We start from the raw sequence: 20,696 nt of genomic DNA on the forward strand, positions 1-20,696 counted from the left end.
GCAACCGGGACAGAATCCGGCGCCCCGACCGGGACTAGAACCCGGTGTGCCGGCGCCGCAAGGCGGAGGATTAGCCTAGTGAGCCGCGGCGCCGGCCAGTAGTTTTATTGCTATCATTCTTTCCTTTTGACAGACAAGGTGTTACATGGCAATAAACTACCATTTCAGCATCTGGGAACACAGATCAGAAGCCTGTCTTTCCCATTTACTAGATATGTGACCTTGGGAACTTGCTAAGCTTCTCTGAACTTGGATTTCCTTATCCATAATAAAGGAGTAATAAATACTGCCTACTTTATAATGGTGTTTAAGCATTAGATGAAATTATGAATATGAAATGGTCACCACAGTACAGGAAAATTCTGAGAATTCAGTCAATGTTAGCTACTATTAATGGTAGTTGTGATGTAGAATGGATTTTCAGATATAAATTCCTTTTGTGCAAGAACTCATGAATTCTGCACATAGGGCCATTCAGTTGATAATTGTGATGATGGTAGGTGCTATCTGAACATGTCACTCATTTAACAGAGGAGAAGAAAGTCTGAGTCTCTTACCTCATATTAAAATAAAATATTTTTCCTTCCAATTTATGAAAGCTACTTTTCCCATTAATTTATAGTCAGATTCCTTCCAAAATGAGATTATATGAGTTCTCATAGGGCTTATTTATCCTCCACCTATGTACAATTTGTGCTAAGAAGTTGTGTACAAAAGTCACATCTAATGACAGCAACTGGATGACATGTATTCTACCCCTGGACCCAGGCAGAACAGATTCAAACCTGGCTTAACAACTTATCTCTCATGGCCTTGGGCAAGTAACTTAAATCTCAAAACATCATTTTTCTTTCTGGCAGAATGTTAGTACAGATTGCAGCCCTTATCCAAAACCCTTGGGGTAAAATGTGTTCTGAGACTTAGGTTTTCTCGGGTTTCAAAAACTAAAAAGGCACACATAACGGTATATTATGTAACACTGCAGCCAGAGTCTTCAGTAGTTCCTTGTAATCAAACATGCTAATATTTCAACAGATAAATGTAGGATTACCCAAAAAAATAAACACTTAAGCAGCTGGCCACCACTTGAGTTCAGATGAGGTCACAGACTGCTACCAAATGACTTAAAGGGAATGAAGATTCCATTTTTAAACTGCTTTTTGATTTTCAGTACTGTGAACCTGGGATGTTAGTTCCTGCCTACATAAAGTTTTGTTATCCATTAAATTAATTTGAATAAAATAAAATAATCCTAAAATTGAGGTCTATATATAGCCCCAGAGCCGTCAACACCCTGGAAATAAATGTAGTACATCTTCCTATAACAAATTCCCATGCGATTATCTACCCATACTCTCCCATCCTCCACTGCACTTCCAGGCCACAGCAGAGAGCTGGACTGGAAGAAGAGCAACTGGGACAGAATCTGGCACCCTGACCGGACTAGAACCCGCGGTGCCAGCGCCGCAGGCAGAGGATTAGTCAAGTGAGCCGCAGAGCTGGCCGAGACTTTTAAAGTAACTAGATAACCACAGTGATGAGAGATTGCTCTAATTTATGAAATATTTAAGCTAATAAATGTAGCAGGGATTGTAGGATTCTGAAAACATCATTTCCCAAAAACCTTAATGAAATATTCTATCCAGGAGCGTGTTATCAAGTCATGTTAAAACCATTAAGAGAAAGTCAATCAGAAACCAAACTTGACACAAATTATTTCCTAAGCCCTTGGGGCAGAGTCTGTCAGTGCAGTAGAAGGACCTGACTGTCATCATCCAGACCCAGTGGCCCACCTGTGCAGTACTACTCGTGAGTCACTGGATATCCTGTGCCTGACAGGACTCAACAAGAAACCCACCGAGCCACCTGTGTCGCATCCTAACCACAAATGTTCAACCTGAATCCCTCAAACCTTCAGAAGCTGATTCATCTTTTCAAGATTCATAGAGAATAAAGGCTTATAGGGAGGGAGGGAGGAGAGAGGAGAGAGGAGGGAGGAAGGGAGGAAGGGAGGAGAGAGGAAGGAGGGAAGAAGGAGGGAGGGAGGAGAGAGAAGGGAGGGAACAGGGAGGGAGGGAGGAGAGAGAAGGGAGGGAACAGGGAGGGAGGGAGGAGAGAGAAGGGAGGGAAGAGGGAGGGAGGAGAGAGGAGGGAGGGAAAAAGAAAGGGAAGGAGGGAGAGAAGATAAAGTCAGAGTAAAACATTCTTCAAGGAAAGGAAACTGGCTAAATTTCTATAATGTATATGTATTATGAAATAGAAGTTGTGCTTGATCAAAAGAGGACTGTAGTGACTAGATGCAATGTGAAAAATATTTGACAATCAGATGGGGAGGTTTCAATATTATCTGAAAACGAGACACAATAAAAATTTACTAAAATGAAAAAGTGGCATTTATCAAAAAATAGTTACAAAATAATATGCACCACAATGCTTCATTTAGCTTAAAATATGATGTGGGTGTAGATGTGGCTATATAGACAGACAGACGTAGCTTAAAGGATAATATGAGGTGGTTTCTTGAATACGGTCTTAATTTTTTTAAATGCTTGCTTGTATTTACTAACTTTCCCCCCAATGAATTTGACTTCTGTAATAAACACTATATAAATGAAATTAAAAAAAGGAGTCAGTTTCCAAAAATCAATCAATAAACAATGTTTTAAGACAATAGTTGAGAATATCTTATTTTTTAAAAAAAGATTTATTTATTTATTTTAAAGTCAGACACAGAGAGAGGAGAGGCAGAGAGAGAAAGAGAGAGAGAGAGAGGTCTTCTATCTGATGGTTCACTCCCCAATTGGCCGCAACAGCCGGAAATGCACCGATCCGAAGCCAGGAGCCAGAAACTTTTTCTGGGTCTCCCACATCAGTGCAGGGGTCCAAGGACTTGGGCCATCTTCTACTGCTATCCCAGGCCATAGCAGAGAGCTGGATCAGAAGTGGAGCAGCCAGGACTCAAAACGGCGCCCATATGGAATGCTGGCACTGCAGGCCAGGGCGTTAACCCACTGCACCACAGTGCCAGCCCTGAGAATATCTTATTTAATAAGAGTGAAGTAATTTTTTTTAAAGCATATGTCTCTCAAGATTGGTCTCCGTCTATGGCACCTTTATGGGTGCTGGTTCATGTCCTTGCTGCTCCTTTTCCTATCCAGCTCTCCGCTTATGGCCTGGGAAAACAGGGAAAGATGGTCCAAGTGCTTGGGCCCCTTCACCCTTGTGGAGATGAAATCTGACCAGCTCCGGCCACTGCAGCCACTTGGGGAGTGGACCAGTAGATGGAAGACCTCTGTGTTTCTCCCTCTCTCTTTCTGTTGCTTTGCCTCTCAAATACATAAATAAATCTTTAAAAATGAACTAAAAATGTACATATCTCAAAATATGAGCCTGAAAAGTGAGAAAAGTGTGAGGTAAGCTATCTCCAGATATTACAGATATTTTTAAATTGAGAATAGAGAGAAAGAAGATCATGACTTATTTAATAAGTGAGAAAAGGTAGAAAACACTACTTTAAAACACATTTAGGTAGCCATAGCTAACAAGGCACGTCTTCTAGAAAAAACTGTGAATTTATCCAGACTCCTAATTGGCCAGTATGGAAGATGGATTAAAAAGCTGGACTATAAACTGGAGTTTATTAGAAAATTTGGAACCAGATAATACTAAGAAAAATAGAATTCTGTCTTATTTCAAAACGGCTCATTCATGAGGTCAGTATTTTAGTGCAGGGTCAAGCAACCTTTTGAGACACACACGCCCCATATTAGATTGCTGATCCAACATTCTGCTCCTGTGCACCCTGGAGGCAACAGGTTATACCGCAAGTCCTTGGGTCCCTGCTGTTCACGTGGGGATTGAAATAGTTTCATGCTCCTGGCTTTGGCCTGGCCAAGCCTCAGCTAGGGTGAGCATGTAGGGAGTGAATCAAGAGACAGATGATCAATCTCTCTCTCAAAGAGTCTGCCTGCATTTCAAATAATTCAAAATAAATAAATAAACTTTAAAAATAGAACATTCTGTTGAGGGTCTGCCTGAAGGAGAAACTACTCATGTTTAACCAGAGCCTACTATACTGGGATTGTTACCTGGAGAAGGAAAATACCCAGTTCCATTCTGGCCGCTACACCCCAGCTAAGGAGAAGGACCAGTTAGGAAGCTTGCGCAGTACACGGTCCAGCGACAAAGGCTGAGACCTAATCTCAGGGTCCTCCCTGCATAGCAGCTCGACATTTCTAAAGTCCTATCTACAACAATTCCTTTCAGTTATTATGTTGTGCGTGGGCATCAGGGGAAAAAAATACAAAAAAAAAAAAAACAGTTTGAAGAGATGAAGCAATCATCAGTAGTAGACTTGAATATGGCAGGTATATTTGAATTATCAGGCTGAGAATTCAAAACAACCATAACTAAAATGTTAAGGATGGGGTAGGAATTTGATTTTGTGATTAAGATGCCAGGTAGAATGCCAGCATCTCCTATCTGAGTGTGTGGATTCTAGTCCTGCTCTGCTTCTGATTCCAGCTACCTGGTAAGATGAACGAAGTAGATGATTGCTCAAGTGGTTGGGCCTCTGGCAGGTGGAAGACCTGGGTTCAGTTCCCAGCTCCTGACTTTGCCCACAGCCATTGCAGGCATTTAGGGAGTGAATCATCATATGGGAGTTCTCTCTGTCTTTCTGCTGTTTCTCTATGTCTTTCTATGTCTCAAGTAAATAAAGGTAAGTAAATTAAGCTTTTTAAAATGTTAAGTGTTCTCACAAATGATGTAGACAGCAAGGAAGAACAGATGGGCAATGTAAGCAAGGACATGGAAATTCTAAGAAGGAACCAAAAAATTGCTAGACATAGAGACCCTGAAATAGAGATGAGTATACCATTAGCGAGTTTATTGTTTGACTGGACATTAAGGAGGAAAGAATCTGAGTTTGAGAATATCTCCATTGCAACCTTCAAAAACAAAAGGGGGAGAGAAAAAAAAAAAAACACTTAAAAAAGAAATGCAATAAGTTGAGGCAAGCTACTAGAAGTACAAAAAAGAGAAAAAGGAACAGAAGAAATATTTGAAACAATGATAACTGAGTATTTCCTCCCAATTATTTTCCCCATCAGAAACAGATCCAGGAAGCTTATGAGGACACCAGCAGGATTAATGTCAAGATTAACTGCACATAGATATATTATATTCAAACTACAGAAAATAAAAGAAAAATTACCAAAAGAAACCAAAAGGGAAAAACCCCTGACCGGCTGAGGAACAAAGATAAGAATAGCATCCAATTTCTCCTCAGAAAGTTTACAGGCAAGAAAAAGTGGAATGAAATATTAAACTCAGAGAAGACAAAAAAATCACCAGCTCAGAATCCTATACTATGCAAAACTATACTTCACAGGTAGAGGAAAAATAAAGACCTTCCCTGACAAACAAAAATTCAGGGGATTTGTTGCTACCAGACCTGCTTTGCAACTATTGAAGCATTTTAGAGGAGTACAATGTAGGTCAGAAATGTGGAGTCACAGAAAGTAAGAGTGCCAGAGAAGATATAAGTGAAAGTAAAATAAAACATTTTTTATTGTCTTCTTTAAAAAAGAAATATTTTATTTATTTATTTGAGAGGTAGAGTTACAGACAGAGAGAGGGAGAGACAGAAAGAGAGAAGTCTCCCATCTGATGGTTCACTCCCCGAAGCCAGGAGCAGGAGCTTCTTCCTGGTCTCCCACGTGGATGCAGGGGCCCAAGGACTTGGGCCATCTTCTACTGCTTTCCCAGGCCATAATCAGAGAGATGGATTGGAAGCAGAGCAACCAGGACACAAACCAGTGCCTATATGGGGATGCTGGCGCTACAGGCAGAGGCTTAGACCACTACACCACAGCAGCAACTTCTTATCATCTTAATTAACCTGATAGCAGTTTTTTCAAAAAAATAATAATAATGTAGTCAACTACATGTGCATATTACATATATATATATGTAAATACTATATATGCTTCCATGTAAGTGAAATAAATAGCAATGATGCAAGAGATGGGAGGGAAGAATTCGATTTATGTTGTTATTATAATGTTGTCGCCTACCTATGAAGTGGCATAGTGCCATATGGAAGTAGATTTTGATTAATATTAAATATATTTGGGGCAGAAAACAAAATTAAAGAAGTATAATGTATATGCTAAAGAGAGAATCATAAAATGCTCCATTAAAACTACAAAGGACAAAAAAAGAGTGGGAAACAAAGGAAAAACAAGGGTAACAAGCAGCAAACAGTAAGAAATATGGTAGACAAGACTCAACTGCATCAATAATCATTTTGAGCATCAATATCTGATTGGTAGGTAGGTGTACAGAGGTGAGATCAGGTAGGGGCAGGGGTGCATGGTCTCCAGCTCACAAATCTAATCAATCATATCCTATCTTCCTGGCTGGGCCACATATCACATGCACATGAGAGACCCAGAAGAAGTTCCTGGCTCCTGGCTTTGGATCAGCTCAGCTCTGGCCATTGCAGCTATTCAGGGAGTGAACCAGCAGATGGAAGACTTTTCTTTCTCTGTCTCTACATCTTTCGGTAACTCTTTCTTTCAAATAAATAAAATAAATCTTTTAAAAAAATTTTTGAACTAAATGAAAATGAAAATAAGTCAACTTTTTTTAAGTTTTTTTTTTTTTTTTTTTTTTTGAGAGGTAGAGCTACAGACAGTGAGAGGGAAAGACAGAGAGAAAGATCTTCCTTCTGCTGGTTCACTCCCCAGATGGCCGCAACAGCCAGAGCTGCCCCAATCTGAAGCCAGGAGCCAGGTGCTTCTTCCTTGTCTCCCACGTGGGTGCAGGGGCCCACACATGTGAGCCATCTTCTACTGCTTTCTCAGGCCACAGCAGAGAGCAGAATTGGAAGAGGAGCAGTCAGGACCAGAACCAGCACCCACATGGGACACTGGCGCCGCAGGAAGAGGACTAACCTACTGTGCCATAACGCCAACTCCAGTCAACTTTTAAAACAAGAATTTTTATACTAAAGGAAGCAATGAAATAACCTTCAAAAATAATTTGAAACAAAAGCATTAAAATGTAGGAATATCCCATACAATCTTTTAAATAAAACTACACAAAATATAATATCCAGAGTTCTGGTTCCATAAAAATGTGCCCAAGAACCAAGAGAGACACTCTCTGGTTTGAGAAGTCTAAATATGCTATAAAAAGCTCACCATTTTCCCCCCAAAGAATTAAAAATTAACTCCATTATGCCCTCAACTCAAAATTATTATGGAAACACCATAGTGTAATGGGGCCAACGCCATGGAGTAGCAGATAAAGCCACTGCCTGCAGTGCTGGTATCTCATATGGGCGCCAGTTTGAGTCCCAGGTGCTCCACTTCCCACCCAGCTCTCTTCTACGGCCTGGGAAAGCAGTGGAAAATGGCCCAAGTCCCTGCACTCCTGCACCCACCTGGGAGACTCAGAAGAAGCTTCTGGCTCCTGGTTTCTGATCAGCCCACCTCTGGCTACTGTGGCCATTTGGGGAATGAACCAGCAGATGGAAGACTTTCTCCATCTCTCTCTGCCTCTGCCTCTCTGTAACTCTGGCTTTCAAATTAATAAAGCTTTAAAAAAAAAAAAGAATGAACTTTAAACACGGAAGACCAAAGCTCTTGCCCACGTTTTCTCAGTCATTTTATGTTAGGAAATTAACCAAAATTCTGACTCTCCAAAAATATTCCTAATTTATTGTTTGATCTTCCTTTGATCTTTTACTGAGAGATTTTCTTCCTTTACCTTCTTTCATAGCAATGATCATGTTTCTGTGTGCAGCACATCGTTAAGCATCTTTTGCAGGGCTGGACGGGTGATGAAAAATTCTTTCAATTTCTGTTTGTTATGGAAGGTCTTTATTTCAGCTTCATTCACAAATGAGAGCTTTGCAGGGTATAATATTCTGGGATGACAGACTTTTCTCTTAAGACTTGGACTATATCTCGCTGTTCTCTCCTAGCCTGTAGGGTTTCTGATGAGAAGTCTGCTGTGAGTCTAATTGGAGATCCCTCTCTTGTACATTTTAGAATCCTCGCTTTATGTTTCACTGTGGTGAGGTTGATTACAATGTGTTGTGGCGAGGATCTTTTCTGGTCATGTCTACTGGGAGTTCTGCGTGCTTCCTGTACATGGATGTTCCTTTCTTTCTCCAAACCTGAGAATTTTTCTGCTATTATTTCACTAGAAAGGCCTTCTAATCCTTTCTCTCTCTCCATGCCTTCAGGAACTCCTAGAACCTGAATGTTGGGTTCACTTCACATATTTATCTAGTATCTATTAGATGTAGTGCCTTCTTAATGATCTTTATTACTTTTATTTTTCATTCAGGAATTGGGCAATACTTCAGTCCATAAAATAGAAAAGAAAAAAAAAAGCCAGCAGGCTTACTTCTCTCTTAAATCTGATATAAGGAAATCAAGATAAAATTTTAATGAAAGCTCTCTTAAGCTGTTAAAAAACATGTGTGCAAATAAAATATTCTTAAATTTAAATTACACATTTTAAGCTAATTATAGAGGTTTTTTTTAAAGATGTATTTATTTACTTTCAGAGCAGTTACAGAGAGAGAAAATGTCTTCCATCTGCTGGTTCTCTCCCCAAACGACTGAGACTGGATCAGTTGACACTAGGAGCCAAGAACTCCATCTGGGTCTCCCACATGGGTGCAGGGGCCCAAGTACTTGGGCCATCCTCTGCTGCTCGCTGAGGCACACCAGCATGGAGCTGGATTGGAAGCGGGGCTGCCCAGACTTGAACCATCACCCATATGGAATGCCAGTGCCACAGGTGACAGGTTAACATGCTGTGCCACAACGCTGGCCACATGATTATTGGTTTCACAAAACTTGTGCCATGCTATCTATCCCCTTAGGAATATCTTCAGTAAGAATATATATTTCTGGCCGGCGCCGCAGCTCACTAGGCTAATCCTCTGCCTGCGGCACTGGCATCCTTGGTTCTAGTCCCGGTCGGGGTGCCAGATTCTGTCCCAGTTGCTCCTCTTCCAGTCCAGCTCTCTGGTGTGGCCCGAGAAGGCAGTGGAGGATGGCCCAAGTGCTTGTGCCCTGCACCCGCATGGAAGACCAGGAGGAAGCACCTGGCTCCTGGCTTCAGATTGGTGCAGCACGCCAGTCTTAGTGGCCATTTGGGGGGGTGAACCAACGGAAAAAGAAAGACTTTTATCTCTGTCTCTCTCTCTCTCACTGTCTAACTCTGCCTGTCAAAAAAAAAAAAGAATATATATTTCTACAAATACTTCTATAGATATTAGAGGACTTTAAGTTTTTTAAATAGAAATAACATGAATTTTTCATTTCAACCTAGTTTAAGAACTTTCTTAAGTAAATCATGGTATAAATTAATAATTATGATAAATACAGAAATGCTGCCACCACATTAATGTTAAAAAGAGTTCTAAATTGTTGGTTCAGCATAGATATCCAAAGGCAAATTGTCTTTGAGAAATAATTAAGAGATTGGGAGATTCTATTACCTTGCAATTCATCTCACAAATGAGTATCTTATTTCCAATGCTGTTCTGAGAGTGAAGATTATAGAAAGAATTTATTTTTATTTCCATATTAAATTATATCTAAAATATAATATAGTTTTTTGGTTCATGAAGCATAGAGGTTCCATTTGGTTTACAATGCTTAAGTAATTTTCAGTCATTTTGTTTTGTTTGGTTTTCTTATGGGCTTTTTTTTTTTTTCTTTTTAACCAAGAGAGCTTGTGTTCCCCTTCCTCTTATTTTTGAACAATAGATCTTTTAAAGACAGGAATCCAATGACCTTCTTTAAGGGTCATTTGGAACCTTGGGCAAACTGTAATACTTCTTACTGATGGATTTCCACACACAGCCCCTGGAGACGCTGAGTCTCTGGTAAACAGAGTCCAGGGAAACTCAAACCTGGATCTGTCTGCCAACTCGTTATTAATACATCTGAATGGCCTGAACCCCTGACCTATGCAGTGCATCTCTAAGTACAGCCTCCCTCCTTCCTCCCTCTTCTCTTGGCACTGTGGTGCTTGCTGGCTTTGCTTGCTTGCTTTCATACTTTGCATTCATGTAACCCCTGTTCCAATATGAAGGCAGATTTATTTTGTTTTCCACATCTGTTCTCCTCAGTCCCGTTGATACCACTTCACGGCAAGATGAACTAGAGAAAGAAAATAAGCAGAGCATGTGGGGCTGCTGGAAATGGACAGAGAGCTTTCTTCCTTTGATGTCCAAAGTCATGTTTCTCCTACAGAGCTTCCTCTACACATTGAGGAAAACGTTGTGAAGTTTGGTTAGAGAAAAAGAGAAAGAACAGACAGCTAGACACTGAAATTTAAAGGTATTCTTTACATAGTCATTAAATATTAACCTAAGTACTGAAAAACAAACCTGAGGTGAACTTCCTCAAATTGCATATGCAAGTGCATGTATAAATAAAATTATTTGACATATTTAACACAAGATCTAAAGTGAAAGCATTCTTCAAATGAGAATCTGACAGTAAAAAGAAATGTTTTATCACAACCAGGACCATGGTAATCTTGCTACAAAACATGAACTCTTCTGAATTTTCCTGCTAATATAGCTGTATTAAAGCTTGAATAGCTTAATTTCAATGATCTTTCATTTCCACATACTCAATTACTAAATAATTATTGGTACTAATACATGTAAATGTGTATTTAAGCATATATATTCATCATATATATGTATGTATACACTCATTGTCCAATTAATTCACTGACCTTTGTCCAAACTGTGAGTCTAAAATCTAGCCTATTTTTCTTTTTCTAAAAGAATTAAACAAAATCTCTTCTGGGCATTGAAATCTATGCCTAACCACAATTTTAATTTTGCATCCATTTCTTAGTATGTATTTTTCTTCAGGTAAAAAGAAATAATCAAACGGTAGTTCCAGTTTAGCCCAATTAATTTGGCCCCAAAGAGCTTATAGAGACTCTTAAAATTTTTAATTGTATCATTGTTAGGCAAGAACAGTACCATTCCTCCCCTACTGCTTCACACAAAATAAAACTCCAGATATGCGTTCATGGCTGTGAATGTGGAAGACATTGTGCATAGTGCCTAAAAGTCTTAAATCTGAGCTGAGAGAAAATTAGTCCTATTGCAAGCATTGAAAAGCCAGGGAATCATTTCATTGTCAGGACCCAGTAACCAACAGATGCCTAGAATTCCATGTATTTTAAGGGCAAACCATTCAATGACTCCTTTGACACCCAAAGTATGCCAATAATTCAATGTATTAGTTGGATGCAAATTTTATACAATAAGGTATGGAAGGCAAACTGTAATTGGGAGTGCCAGAGTGAATGGAGCTCTATCCCTTGACAGGGCCCATTGTTGAACTCCAGCCTGAACCTCCAACCCTTTACTTTGCAGGCATACAATAGCCTTTGATATGAGATGGTGGGAAACGGACTTGGAGGCTCATTTCACATTCAGTTGCAATTCATCAGTTTGGCGGGGACTTTTAGCAGCTTTAATGACCACAGCAATTGATGGTTAAATCAATTTGTGCCGGTGACAGCATGGCTGGCCTCTAGACTGTAACAATCCAGGATTGCACCAGGCAGAAAAGACTCTGTTATTCAGATGTGCACAGTTCCTACCCAGCTCAGAATGAGAACAACAGAGAGAGAGTCTCTCACAAGGCAGACCCTGGAGAATGCACACAATCACTCCATTTGGCTGCACAATGCCGGGGCTTCTTTGTAAACTGGTTCAGTAGATTTTTTTAAAAGCATTGTTGCAAGTAAAAATATACAGTAGAGGACAAAGATTTCTAATATTTAACTATATCCTAAGAGAAAGTATCAAACCAGAAAGAATTTAACCTTTGTTTCCTTGATCGAAATGGGTGGTCTTGCTCCAGACACCCCTCCTCCCAGAAAAAATAGAAAGGAAAGAAAATCAGCAGTAGAGATTATGAGAGAGCAGGTTTACATTTAGAAAAAAAAACAGAGTGAAAAGAGAACTAAAACAACAACCCCGCATTGTTAAAAATGAGGAAAAATTGCTCCCTCTTCTGTTGATTAGAGGTATTTTTTTTCCAAATAAGAGATCTTTAAATTTTTAAATATAAATGTTTACAAGGAAAAATATAGCAATGTCAGCATATATGGGAGAGCCAGGATGGTTATACAGTTTATTTCTAAAAAAATTTTAAATAAATAAATACTTTGCTAAGCCTATTCTTCAATGTTTTAAAAATTTATAAGCAAAATTGACATTTTAAAATGGGGAAAAGGACAGAAATTCATTTCATATTCATAACTTTTTGTGCCAGCATAAAATATTGCAATGACTAATTAAATCATAAATGATACTTTGCAAGTCTTCATAAAATGTACTACCTAATTCCTCTGTAATAGTGGGAGATTCCAATAGATTATATGAACATCTGAATCATGCTGACTGGAATAACTTAAGGTTTATAGATATGTTTTAACAGACTTTTAAGATATGAGAACTAATTTAAATAACTGTTAGGACATTTTTGCAACAAGTTTTAATGCTGTCATTTTTGAAAAACAGAAATGCCCAGAAATTAGGTATACAAATTTTTTAATTAAGGACTTGATGAAACTGATGATAAGGATGTAATCTCTGTGATCCTGAATTACCTTTTATACCCTATTAAATATCAAACCAAAAAATACAATTTTTTTAAGCTATGATGAAGAAAGAGGGATAGAACGTGGGTAGATCCATGGAGATGGTTAGCACAAAACTGCAGCTATAGCACTGTGAAAAAAAACAATGTAAAGAACATTTTCCAACAGATTTGTCTAAACATTGAAAGAATATTGAGGCTGTACAGAGGAGGTCTTGGCACTGAGTCCAGAAGCTGTACTTGGTAACTGAGGAGGGGGAAGAAAAGGAGGCAAGTTTCCATGGCAATGCTGGTGCTGAGCACAAATGGAGCAGCATGCATCTTCCCAAGGGAGGATGGGAGCATGAAAAGTGAAAATGGAGGGGGAAGGGCAGAGCAGCTTCTACAGGGCCAGTTTATGCTGAATAACTGTTTGTTATGGAGCTGTGACGTGATCCAAAGCGGCACGTATATTCCGAAAAATCTGACGTCCTCTTGTAGTAACTTTTCAGAGCATTAAAGATCACTTTGGGAATATATATTTATCTTATTATTTCCATTTTAAATATGTAAGTATATTGAATTCTTCTTGTTGTATACATTGTCTTCTACCTTTAGAATAAAATACTATGAGATGACTACAATAGAACTTTGTATAGATTACTTCCTTATCGTTATGCATGTAAGTCAAGTTCATATGAGGGAAAAAAAGCTTTTATTTATTTCTCTTAGTTTCAAAGACAGATAGATGTCTTGAATGTGAAACTGTTATTCACAATCCTAACAATAATATTTCTTCTCTCACAAAGCAGTACATTATACCTAAGGAATAAGACTATACAAAAGCTACATTATTTATCTAATTGAAACTATCATTATTATGACTCGATATAAAGAGTAATGACACTAAGAAGAGGCAACAAATAAGGGCTAATTTTTCTTCAATTTTCTAGAAGTAAACACATTACTACCGAAGAAAAACCCTTTTATTGGAGATCAGATTTTAACACAAATTAGCATTCAGTAGAAGAATCCTGAAAAAATATAGACTTGATTTCACAGGAGTGAAACTGAAAACACTGCCTGATGATTTTAGTAGTAAAAAACATGGATCATAACGTACACTAGTCTATAACTCAAGGGTGGTGGCTCTATTTGCCTTTTCCACATAATATTCCCAGCACCCACCATAGAGCCTATACACAGCAGATTCTCACTCCATATTTGTTGACTACTGAAAGAATAAGATGAACCATTTGGCAAAATTGTGAGACACAACTGGTAAATGCACAGGAAAGAAAGGCACCTCTACTTGCTGTGTTGAATATAATAGGCAGCATGCTCATGTTATCCAACTTAATGCCCACAGATTCCTAGAAAGTTCATTGCTACCATCCTCACTTTACAATTAAGAAAAGAGAGTCTCTAAAGGATGTTATATTTCCCAGGTTTATACCACTAAAAAAGCTAAAATTCAACTCCAATCCTATCTAAAAACACAGCTCATTATCTTTCATTTTCTAGATGCTTCTTACTTTAGGTCAGGTAGCACTGACTACCTCCCAATCTATTCTAAACAGAAGAACTAAAATACAAAGGATTGTGAATTCTTGTTAGTCTCCCTGGGACCCCTTGGAAAGTTCAGAAAATCATGCTTCCAATCAGTCCTGTTCCTTTCTAGCCAATAGATGCCAGAAACTGAAACTCAAAATTGAATTAACCAAGTATAACTCTAAACCCTTTATATATACTTAAATGAAAACTCTCTAAATGTAAAAAAAAGAAAGAATATTTGTTTTTCTTAGTCCTTTTGGAATCCTGATGCTAATCACATTTCCATTAAGTACTGCTTTCCACAGTCTATGATTGTCTCAAAAAAGAGAATGCCCTTTTAGACTGACAAAGCTTTACCCAAATCTGTCTCAATTCCTTCCTTTCCTCAACCTCCTTGAATTTACTCCCTTTGAAAAATCAATTCTAATGACTCCAATGGAATTTCCATTCAGTCATCAATATATCTTAATATAGACAATATTTTCATGGGATAATCTCTCCACTATGTTTTTCTGGTCTTCTCTTTCCTCTGAAATATAGGCTATTTGATTTTCTTCTGTACATCAAGGGTCATAACATGTTCAAGTTCCAATCAACATTTTCAGACCACTGTTCTTTCTTTAAAGGTAGGATGCACCATTATTAATATATGGGCAGATAACATGATAGACATTGTCTTAGGACATTGTTTTATGTCCCATGATTCTCACATAAACTCCAGGAAGTAATAGCTTTACACATAAAACATTCTAAGAAAGTAAGTTTCAAATGGATTCAGAAACACCTAATTTTGAAGTGGAACGAGAATTTGAGTGCCCAAATCAAATTATCTTCATAGCATCATGTTTCCTCCCTACCTGACCAAACTAGCCTCTTCCACCTTCATTTCTGCCATCTAGCACCCTCCATATAACTCCTCAGAATCATTGAAGACTCCTACCCTTAATTAATAACATTTCTCTCCACTGGCAACTTGAGCACACATCTTAGTACAGCACTAACATCTTCCTCAATAATCTTTTCCTACAGAGATCATTTTTAAGTAAATAATAAGTAAATCTATAAGCAAATGACTTATGGATGAAAGATAGATACAAGAGTACTTCCAAAGCTCTCTGGAAAAATCTAATTAAAAGATATGTTTATTTTAGTGAAAAAAGAAATGTATTCATTGGTTTTCATAGGATGCATTCCCATAAACTTTTTGAAGATCCCTTTATTGGACTACAATTTTTGAGGCAAAATAAATTTATCAATCACATTTTTGAAGTGCCCTCATAGAGATAGAGAGATAGATAGATAGATAGATAGATAATAGACAGATAGATAGATAGAGCAAGACAGAATAGTCAAAAGTATGGTGCATTAAGAAATAAAATCCAGTATGATTGAGAGAGTTGAGGATGAATATAGAGATAAGGATTAAAGTATAGGTGAGAGCTAGTGTAGAAGTGAGGGTGAGGGTTTGTGGGCAAGGAAGAGGTAGAAAAATGGTACGGGAGAAGGCCCTTAAGAAAGATGAGTCAAGTTCTGAAGAATGAGAGATATCAAAAATTCTATCATGTTCTGATTGCCATATGCTTAAAAGGTGTATATGTTCAACAACAATTAAAACAGTCAATGTTCTTATCTAATATTCAAGTTTGGAGTCATCTGAGCTTATATACTGTTTCAGAATTTATCAATTTTATTTTCAACTATCATTCTACACATTGTAAATTCAGAAAAAATGGATCAATGACTCAAAAGTTATTTATCAAAGCAAAATAATGAAGAAATTATTACAACTAAGAAAGTCATAAATTATGAAAAAACAGGATAGCATGTGTTGTGATTCTCTCTGTCCAACACAACTGAATCTGCAGTTGTCATTACTTACATAAATTGAAGATGAAAAAACAAGAGTAGGCTTCCTAATGACGAGTATCTGGAAAATGAATTTTAGTGAACCAATGGTCACTTTGTCTCACTGTATTATCTGTTAAGATGTATTGAATAATAGTATACAAACATTAAAGTTTCTACATGGTTTTCAAAAAAGCACAGAACCTCACCAGTAAGCCAACATTTTCCAGAATAAGGACCAAATGATGCTTTCTAGGTTGATTAATTTGCCTGGCAGGGAAGAAACTAAAATTGAGGCACTATTTAAAGTAATTTGTTTCATAGCATAAACAGGTATGACATCTGTACATACCAGCTTATTTTGCATAATGTCAATTGTGTATAATTTAGAAGAATGGTTGCTGTTGTTTGTGTATGATAACATAATTTTTTTTTACAGTTCTACAGATTTCACTAATATGTGGAGCATAAATTAGGTCCTAGTGTGTGAGATACATTGGGAACATAGAATTAAGTGATTATTTGTTCTCTTTATCTCTGAAAATTTTCACTGAGGTAGATGTGATTTGGAGACACAATGATACTTTCAAGTAAGGTAATTACTTGTCAGGGCTCATTTACATAGATACTGACAAATTTTCAACTATGAATACAACAAAATATGCTGCTACCCAGGTAAAGCTAATTGCACCTGAATATAAACCAATAAACATCTTCACTCAAACAGAACTACAGCAAACAAGCACCATCTCCAGATGCAGAGTTAGTATTGAAAGAAACATGGAGCTTTATGGTCATAATTAAATGGGATCACTGAGCGTAAGATTTATTTAGTTTATTTTTTATGTATTATAGAGGCAGAGAGTAGGGGAAGCAGGGAGATGGGGAGAGAAAGAATTCCCATGCATTGGTTCACTACCCCAATGACCGAAATTGCCCAAGACTGAGGCCAGGGACTGAGAATACAGCTCAGGTCGCCCACACTGGGTGTCAGGTACCCAATTACTTGAACCATCACTGCTACTTTTTTAAAAAAAATAGGTTATCTTTTTTTTAACTTTTATTTAATGAATATAAATTTCCAAAGTACAGCTTATGGATTACAATGGCTTCCCCGCCCCCCCGTAACTTCTCTCCCACCGGCAACCCTCCCCTTTCCCTCTCCCTCCCCCCTTCCATTCACATCAAGATTCATTTTCAGTTCTCTTTATATACAGAAGATAAGTTTAGCATATGTTAAGTAAAGATTTCAACAGTTTGCACTCACATAGAAACACAAAGTGAAAAATATTGTTTGAGTACTAGTTATAGCATTAAATCAAATGTACAGCACATTAAGGACAAAGATCCTACATGAGGAGTAAGTGCACAGTGACTCCTGTTGTTGACTTAACAAATTGACACTCTTGTTTATGGCATCAGTAATCACCCTAGGCTCTTGTCATGAGTCGCCAAGGCTTTGGAAGCCTTTTGAGTTCACCAACTCTGATCATATGTAGACAAGGTTGTAGTCAAAGTGGAAGTTCTCTCCTCCCTTCAGAGAAAGGTACCTCCTTCTTTGATGACCTGTTTTCACTGGGATCTCACTCACGGAGATCTTTCATGTAGGGTTTGTTTTGTTTTGTTTTGTTTTGTTTTGTTTTGCCAGAGTGTTTTGGCTTTCCATGCCTGAAATACTCTCATGGGCTTTTCAGCCAGATCCGAATGCCTTTAGGGCTGATTCTGAGGCCAGAGTGCTGTTTAGGACATCTGCCATTCTATGAGTCTGCTGTGTATCTCACTTCCTATGTTGGATCGTTCTCTCCCTTTTTTATTCTATCAGCTAGTATTTGCAGACACTAGTCTCGTTTATGTGCTCCCTTTGGCTCTTAGTCCTATCATTATGATCAATTGTGAACAGAAATTGATCACCGGGACTAGTGAGATGGCATTGGTACATGCCACCTTAATGGGATTGAATTGGAATCCCCTGGTATGTTTCTAACTCTACCGTTTGGGGCAAGTCAGCTTGAGCATGTCCCGAATTGCACATCTCTTCCCTCTCTTATTCCCACTCTTATATTTAACAGCAATCACTTTTCAGTTAAGTTTCAACAATTGAGAATAACTGTGTATTGATTACAGTAATGAACCAAAAGTATTAAGTAGAACAAACAAAAAAATACTAAGAGGGATAACATAGTAAGTTGTTCATCAACAGTCAGGGCAAGGGCTGCTCAAGTCACCATTTCTCATAGTGTTCATTTCACTTTAACAGGTTTCCTTTTTGGTGCTCAGTTAGTTGTCACCGATCAGGGAGAACATATGGTATTTGTCCCTTTGGGACTGGCTTATTTCACTCAGCATAATGCTTTCCAAATTCTTAACAGGCATCACTTTTCAGTTAAAATGTAAACACCTAAGAATAATTGTGTGTTAATTACAGAGTTCAACCAATAGTACTAGAACCAAAAAAAAAATACTAAAATGGATAAAGTATTACATTGTACATCAACAGTCAGGACAAGAGCTGATCAAGTCACTGTTTCTCATAGTGTCAATTTCACTTCAACAGGTTTCCCCTTTGGTGCTCAGTTAGTTGTCACCGATCAGAGAGAACATATGATATTTGTCCCTTTGGGACTGGCTTAATTCACTCAGCATGATGTTTTCCAAATTCCTCCATATTGCTGCAAATGACCAGGTTTCATTGTTTTTGACTGCTGAATAGTATTCTATAGAGTACATGTCCCATAATTTCTTTATCCAGTCTACTGTTGATGGGCATTTGGGTTGGTTCCAGGTCTTAGCTATTGTGAATTCATCTATAACTAGTACTCAAACAGTATTTTTCACTTTGTGTTTCTGTGTGGGTGCAAACTGATGAAATCTTTACTTAATATATACTAAATCAATCTTCTGTATATAAAGATAATTGAAAATTAATCTTGATGTGAAAGGAATGGGAGAGGGAGCGGGAGATGGGAGGGGTACACGTGGGAGGGAAATTATGGGGGGGAGCCATTGTAATCCATAAACTCTACCTTGTAAATTTATATTTACTAAATAAAAAAAAGAAATTCAAAAAAAATTTCACTTTGGTATTTACATTTTCCTTACTCAGCAATCAACATTTGTGTTAATTCTATCTCCTTACTACTATCAATAATACTGCAATGAACTTGAGTATGTAGATATGTCAGGACCCTGTCTTCAAGTATTTTTGTACATGCACCTAAAAGTAGGGTGTCTGGATCATATGTTAATTCTATTTTTAATTGCATTTATTTGAGAAGCAGAAAGAAATAGACAAACAAACAGAGCTCCAAATTACTGCTTCGATTCCCCCAAATGCCTAAAACAACCAAAGCTGGGGTGGGCTAGGTTGAAGCCAGGAGCTGAGGACTCAACCCAGGTCTTTGATTTATAGTAGGAATCCAACTAGTTGACCAACCATTGCTATCTCCCAAGATCCACATTAGCAGGAATTTAGAGTCAGGACCAGAGAGGGATCAAATACGGGTACTCTGATATAGGACATGAGTATTCTAGCATCTTAACCATTAAGTTCAACACCCAACCCAATTGTATATACTTTGAACAAACACCATGCTGCTTTCCATGGTGGATGCACAATTTACATTCACACTAACACTGTGAGAGGACTCAAATTTCTCCACTAACTCACTAGCACTTGCTAGTTTCTGGTTTTTTGATAGTAGATATTATGAAGGAAGTTAAGTGAAATCTCATTGTGATTTTGATGTGCATTTCTCGAAAGTTTTGGGATGCTGAGTATCTTTTCATTTGTTTTCTAGAAGTTTGTATATTTTCCTGGTGAAAATCTATTCAAGTCCTTTGCTCATTTTTAAAATCTTGGTTGTTATTTTGTTGTTGATTTATAGAAGTTCTGTGTATATTCTAGATATGAACCTCATAGCACATACATGTTTTGCAAGTATTTTCTCCCATTCAATTGATTATGTTTTTACTCTGCTAGTTATTTCCAATAGCATCCAGAAGACTTCAAGTTTGATGTAGTCCCATCTGTATTTTTTTAGTCTTCTAACCTGTGCTTTCAGTGCCATAGCTAGTAAATTATTCCCAAACCCAATGTCTTTTCCTTTATGATTTCTTCTTGTTCTATCATCTTTAATACATTTGAATTGAGTTTTACATGTGGTGTAGGTTAAGGTTCCAACTTCATTCTTTTTCATGTATATATTATTCCAACATTTTATTGAAGAGACTATACTTTCCCCATGGAGAAATCTTCGCACCCTTGTCAAAGGTCATTTGACCATATACACAAGGGTTTAATTATTAAGCCATATTCATTCACTTTCAGAGATAAGTATAACTAAGAAATAAATTAGAAATCCAATTGCATTTACTTCTTAATATCTACTTTAAGTGAGAAATGCTTGCTAACTTCAATGGAAGTAGTTTCAGTGAGAAATCACTCCAGGTTTGTGGGCACATACTTTATCTGAATATACAGTGCTATTTGAGAGCCACAAAGCAATTATTCCCATATTGCCAATCCATAACTCTGAGTATAGAACTAATTAAATACAAATAAAAGACTAAAAACATCAAACTATTGAGTGTGTTTCCTAATCTATGTATTAAGCTATCCACAAATAAGTTGGGTATTGAATCTTTAAAGAA

This window comes from Oryctolagus cuniculus, chromosome 5, assembly GCF_964237555.1.
Source record: "Oryctolagus cuniculus chromosome 5, mOryCun1.1, whole genome shotgun sequence".
Classification (NCBI taxonomy): Eukaryota; Metazoa; Chordata; class Mammalia; order Lagomorpha; family Leporidae; genus Oryctolagus; species Oryctolagus cuniculus.